Source organism: Sus scrofa, chromosome 1 (genome assembly GCF_000003025.6).
Source record: "Sus scrofa isolate TJ Tabasco breed Duroc chromosome 1, Sscrofa11.1, whole genome shotgun sequence".
Classification (NCBI taxonomy): Eukaryota; Metazoa; Chordata; class Mammalia; order Artiodactyla; family Suidae; genus Sus; species Sus scrofa.
In genome coordinates, this window is record NC_010443.5 from 260,920,369 (window position 1) to 260,927,210 (window position 6,842).

Consider the following 6,842-nt stretch of genomic DNA (forward strand, 5'->3'; position numbering starts at 1 on the left):
AACACAGATACAATCGCAAATACATACCACACACACAAACACAACGTTGAAATAAATGGCATACAGTGACGGACGACATGCGGAGTCATAGGAATAGGGCTTTGAGGCAAGGGGCCTGGCTCCAGCCGGATCTGGTCCTTGCCCTGGGGAGAATGGGCAGAAATGTCCACATCCAGACTCTCTCTTTGGAGGTGGCCTGGGGTGAAGAATACTTGTCAACCCCTTCCCTTGCCCCTCAGCCCTTCTCTCACCTGCTCCCATCACACTCTCCAGGCACCTGTGTGGCAGGGGAGTGTGTACCTCATGGGTGTGGTCAGTGGACAGCACTCCACCCCTTCCCTGTTGACTGTCAAGTTGTCCATCCCTGGCCCCCTGCTTTGGGCTGTGAGCTCTCTTGCTGTGTGGGTCTGCCCTTAGGATGCACAGGGCAGATATTATACTTGGAAGCACTTATCTCTGGGCTCAGAGGCCAGTTCCACCGATAACCAACCCTGGGACCCTGAGCACAGCACTTTAACTCTTAACCTCAATTTCCTCATCTACATTGATTTACTGGGAAGGTTAGAGTTAACATATGCAAAGCCCCCAGCAGCCAGTGCAGTAAATGATTATTGCACTTTGTCAAGAAGTGATAGATTCATTGCGGGCCCCCTGGGTAGAATTAGAACTGGGAGCTGTGGGGCCCCAGTCTCTGGGGGAGTCAGGCATCAACAAAAACACACTATGAAGGGCGTGGGGCAATGAACTGGATGTGGCATTGGAGGAGTCCTGGCTTCAAGTTCAGCTCTGCCTCAGAGCCAGAGGGAAATTCTGGGTGAGCCAGTCCCCCTGTAGAAATGTTGCCTGTCTGTCCAAAGAGGGTGATGATACTACCCCATCTTACAGGACCATTGGAGAGATGAGGACAGACTAGCATATTGCAGGAGCAGGTGCTTTCGTAAATGAGAAAGTGCTATGCAAAATGAGTTGTTAAAACATTACAAGAAACAATAAAAGCCACTGGAAAGGTATAGTTTCAGGTAACTCTAACTGAATTGAGGAGCAAGGGTAACTATCACAGAAAAGGTGGCATTTAGATGGAATGTGGAAATCCGGGGTAGGTGCTCCCTGCGGAGGGTACGGTGTGTGCAGGAGGCCTGGGACAGAGCGAGAGGCGTCTCCTGGGCTGGAGTTCAGGTGTGCGGAGGGTAAGGCTGGAGAAGGTGGAGCTGAGTGTCCCAGGCTGAGCTTGGTTTTCAGCCCACAGGCCAACCAGGACCACTGAGCAAGTTGTAAGCTGTGTGTGTTCTAGAGAGAGCGGCAAGGAGTCCAGAGCAGAGAAGGGCCATGATCTGAGTTTGCTTCGGATCTGGCAGAAGTAGGTTGACAGTGTGGACAAACCAGAGAAAAGAACGTCAATTTAAAAAAAAAAAAAAATGGGTTAAGGATATCAACAGGCAATTCACAAAAGAGGAAACCTAGGTGGCCAAAAATATGAAAAGATGTTCAGCTTCAGTGGTCATGGGACATGCAAATGAAAAGAGCTATGACACACCATGTCAGATCCACCAGACTGGCAAGGAATAAGAAGTCACTATGGGGGGTGGGTGAGGACCTGGCACCCTGGTAATCCTCATACCCCCTGGCAGGAGATGGACATCAGTCCAGCTACTCTGGAGAACAGTGTGGCCACATCTAATAAAGTTGAAGATGCTCTTATCTACAATTCAATGACTCCACTCCACTCACTCAGCATATAATTGTGAAAAATTAGAAACTAATGATCCATCAACAGCAGGGCAGATAGATTAAATTGGGGTCTCCTTATGCAATGGAATAATATACTGGAAAATAAACAAGGCTGTAAGCTTCAATATAGAGACAGTCTAGAAAAAAAAAATCAAGTGGTAGAATACTTTGATACAAAGTATTTTTTAAAATTTGAAACTTGGAGTTCCCACCAGGGCGCAGTGGAAAGGAATCCGACTAGGAACCATGAGGTTGCGGATTCAATCCTTAGCCTCACTCTGCAGGTTAAGGATCCAGCATTGCTGTGAGCTGTGTTGTAAGTCGCAGATGCCAATCAGATCTGGTGTTGCTGTGGCTGTGGCATAAGCCGGCAGCTGTAGCTCCAATTTGACCCCTAGCCTGGGAACCTCCATATGCTGCAGGTGCAGCCCTAAAAACCAAAAAATAAAAATAATAAAATTAATTCTAAACTCTACTACAGAAGAATTTTTAGGGATATAGTCAGAAAGTGAAAGTGTTAAGACTTGCTTGGAAATTAAAGACACCAAATTTAGAATAGTAGTTACCTCTGGGAAGAGAGGGGATGGGAATGAGATCAAAAGAAGTACATGAGGATTTAATTATATCTGCACTGTTTTATTAGGAAAAAAATAGCTGAAGCAAATATGGCCAAGTGTCAAGATTTGACAAAGCTGGGTGGCTTGTCCCTAAGGTGTTCTCTCTGATTCTTCTCCTTGGCAAGTCCAAAACGTTTCCTTAAGTCTCTAGATGTTGGAAACATTTGGTAATGATAACGATGGGGCGGCAGTAGGACAGGGAGATTATAGCAAAGGAGGTTTGATCACAGCACTACCTGTCACATGTGCAGAGCCGTCACAGCTCACAGGGTCCGAACACGTCTGTCACCTGAGACTTGCCTGCATGGCTGGTGTCAGGTCTGTTCCCAGAGGAGAGAATGAAGGCTGGGAGGGGTGGTGGGACTTCCCCAAGGTCACACACAGTAGGGACGAGTACCCTTACCCTCTGCTATGTCTCAGGGGAGACCAGCAAAGGCCTCACAATATAGAGAGGGGTCTCCTGTTTTGCAGGAATCCATTTCCCTCTAGGTTTACTTTCAATTTTGGATCCTCAGAAAATACAGAAAAGCACAAGGAAGAAAAGAAAAGTCACTTGTGATTTTCACTGTCTTGCTTTTTAAGTCGGCTTTATTGAGGTATATATAATTCACATACAATAAATTCACCTAGTTTAAACATGCAACTTTTTTTTTTTTTTTGGTTTTTTTAGGGCCGCACCCACGGCATATGGAGGTTCCCAGGCTAGGGGTTGTAGCTGCCAGCCTACACCACAGCCACAGCAACACTGGGATCCAAGCTGTGTCTGCGACCTACACCACAGCTCACAGCAACGCGGGATCCTTAACCCACTGAGCGAGGCCAGGGATTGAACCTGCATCCTCATGGATGCTAGCAGGATTTGTTTCCGCTGAGCTGCAATAGGAACTCCCTACAGTCAGATTCATAACTCACTACACCACAGTGGGAATGCCTCTCTTTTTTTTTTTTTTTTTTTTTTTTTTTTTGCTGCATCAGCAGAAACCAGAGCTATAGCAGTGATAAGGAGGACCCTTAGCACACTGTGCCACAAGAGATCCCCAACGCTATCCTAATTCTTGAGAACAGAATTGTTTTAGAAGTATACATTCCAGTACTAGACCAGCTAGCATGTATGAAAGTGCTCTACCAAGAAGAAAATGCTTTTCACAAATTTGAATAATTATGATTATAATAAAAGTTTTGGAATAATGAAGATAAAGTTGCTGTCATCCTTAAAAGCAGGCGGACTGAGTAGGCAGACCTGTGTTTTGTTGCCTGAAGCTGGGGGTCAGTTTATAATGGCATCGGCATGGAGGTGCTAAGACCTTTCAAATTAGAATAGAAAGGATGACTGTTAACACCATTTAAATATCTTTTTTAAAAAAGAAAGAAAGTGTTGACAGGGTCAGACTGGCCTGGGTTGGCTTCCAAGCCATAAACACCTGTACCTGTGGCTTTTGTGGGGAACAGAGAGACCATCAAGTGTCCTCTCTAAGAGCCCAGGAGCACCTTTGCGGAGACACAGGAGATCCTGCTGGCCCTCCCCCACAAGCTTGCTGAGGAACCAGGGGTGGGTCGAGTCTCTTCTCTGGATGAGTCTCCCCATCTGTTAAAAATAAAGTACAGCTTTATTCACACTTGCAACGTTCAGCAGCCATTGAGGGAACATGCTGTGGGCAACACCCCTCGCTCGGAGCAGGGGTTGGGGCAGAGGGAGATGTGACTTAAAGATGAAGAAGTCCCAGACTTCGGCATCAAGAAGCCCAGATCTGGTGATGGGGTTGGTGGACGGACATATTAACAGGTCTGTGATAGGGGGTTAAGAGAGAGTGGGTTAAAAGATGACTCACTATTGTCAAGAATTTCCTTTTCCTTTTCTTTTTCTTTTTGTCTTTTCTAGGGCTGTACCCGTGGCATATGGAGGTCCCCAGGCTAGGGGTCCAATTGATTGGAGCTGTAGCCACCGGCCTACACCACAGCCACAGCAACGAGGGATCCCTGCCGTGTCTGCAACCTACACCACAGCTCATGGAAATGCCGGATCCTTAACCCACTGAGCAAGGCCAGGGATCGAACCCGAAACCTCATGGCTCCTAGTCAGATTCGTTAACCACTGAGCCACAACGGAAACTCCAAGAAATTTCTTTCTTTGTTTCTTTTTTTTTTTTTTTTTGCCAATGTGAGCTTTGTATTTTTATTTCTTATTCTTTTCTAATTTCTATTTCTGTAATTACTGTTAATTTTTTTCATGTATGAAAAAAATAAAGAGAGATGGGCTCTGAGCAAATGCTGACAATCTCTAAGGTGGCTCTGATCACAAAAGTATTTGATTCTATGAATTTGTTTCTCCTTCACTCAGTAAGCTTGAATAAGTCACATTTACTCACTAATCCAAGTGTAACATTTAGAGTATAAATGATTAGTTCCCAATCTTGCTCCACCAAGGATCTTACATAAAGATTTGACCACCAACATCATATTTACTGAGAGTTTTGTCTTCTCTCAATCTCTCTCTCTCTCTTTTTTTTTTTTTTTTTTTTTTTTTTTTTTTGGCTACACCTGTGACGTGGAGAAGTTCCTGGGCCACAGATCTAACCTAAGCCACAGGAGTGACCCGAGTCACAGCAGTGACAACACTGGATCCTTAACCCACTGCACCACAAGGGAACTCCTGAGTTCCCCATTTTGTAGATGAAACTGAGATTAAGGAGGTTGAAGAGGTACCCGAGGTCATGCAGCCAGAAGGTGCTGGATACAAGACTCAGGGTCAGGTTTTCACAACAATTGGAAAGGACCTTCCAGGTCATGTTGCTCATCTCCTCATGTTCATATGGGGAAGCTGGTATCTGGAGAGCAGGTGAGGCTTGTTCAAGGTCATCCAGGAAAGTTTTGTTCAAGGTTAAGTGGTAAATCAGCAAATGAGCCATAATTTGATTAAGGTTTCTGCCTCCCTGCTGAGAGATTTATGTCATGTTGCTTTTGTCAGATCTCCAGCAGTCCTCTTGAGTTTTCCTACTGCCAGAATTTATTTTCAAACCCTTCTGGTTGAGTGTTCTGTGATATGTGACATTCTCATGAATTCCTGTGGGGCAATGTCTAGGTGGCATTCAGCTTGGAGAGGCTGAGAGACTACAGCTATTTAAAGAGAATCTTTGCCCTTTTGCTGCTCTCAGAAGAAACTCTCAAGCCTGGTCTCTCTCTGCGGTCTGTTCTGCTCCCTAATCTTTGAGTCTAAACTAAGCAATATCTCCAAGAGGTTTAGCAGGGACCACCAGGATCTTGCGTCTTACACCTGCCCCTCCCAAGATCACAGTTCAAGATCCCGTGGACAGGAAACTTCTGGGCCAGAGGGGTGTGGAGGGAGCCCAGTCTGTGTGGGGAACCCCTGAGTAGGAGTCCGTGAGCTGAGAGCTGCTCATTTCATATGCGGCTCAGACCAGGGATGGGGCTGGGGGGATCTGTATCCCACCTGTGAGGCTTTGACAGGTCCAGGGTGTGTGTGGGGACCGAAGTGGGGGTGATTAGAGGAGGGAATCTGGAACAGTGGGCATCCAGGAAGGTGGCCCTTATGTGGGGTTGGTGGGAGTGGTAGGCATAGCTCTCACGGACATTCAGCCAAAATAGAGATGCTGAGGCAGCTGGACAGAAAAAGGGGGGAGGGCACAGGGATGGGGAGAGACCAGGACAGGTTGCAGAGGAAGCAGAGAGAGCAAAGCACAAACCATGAGTTGATCTGCTCACAAACCCTTCGTGGCCAACTCAGCTCTGGTCATGAGCCCTTGGTGAGAGGAGCCACGTCCTCTTCTGCAGCCACTCCAGTCACTGGTCTGTTCTGTCCATAGTTGCCTACCTCTGACAATCCCAGGAGGCACCAACCTGACATGACCCTTCTGAGAGGGTTAATTCTAGCACCCAGTTGTTTAATCAAATGCGAATCTAGGTGTGGCTGTGAAGGGATTTGGGAGAAGTGGTTAGTTAATGTCTACAGTCGTGGTTGATTTAAGTCAAGATAACCCTGGCAGCATGGGTGGGCCTCATCCATCATTTGGAGGCCTTAAGAGCAAAAACCAAGTTTCCCTAGAGAAGAAATGCTGAGTCAACTTCTGGCTGCGTCCGAGTCTGTCAGCCTGCCCTATGGATTCCAAACCTGGCAGCCCCACCACCCTGGGAGCCAGTTTCTTAAAATCATTATATTCCTTAAAAAAGTCTATTTATTTATTTATTTATGGCCTCACCCATGGCATGTGGAAGTTCCTGGACCAGGGATTGAACCTGCACCACAGCAACGACCCAAGCTGCTGCAGTGATAACACTGGATCCTTAACCCACTGAGCCACACAGGAACTCCTATATTTATTTTATATTTATCTATATCAATCTCTATATACCTACATCTACTTAATTATTATCTATCTACCTACCTACCTACATCTACCTATCTATCCATCCATTTATCTCCAGTTGTTTCTATTTTTCTGGAGAACTCGGACTGAACCCTCTTTAAGAGCCTGGAGAAGA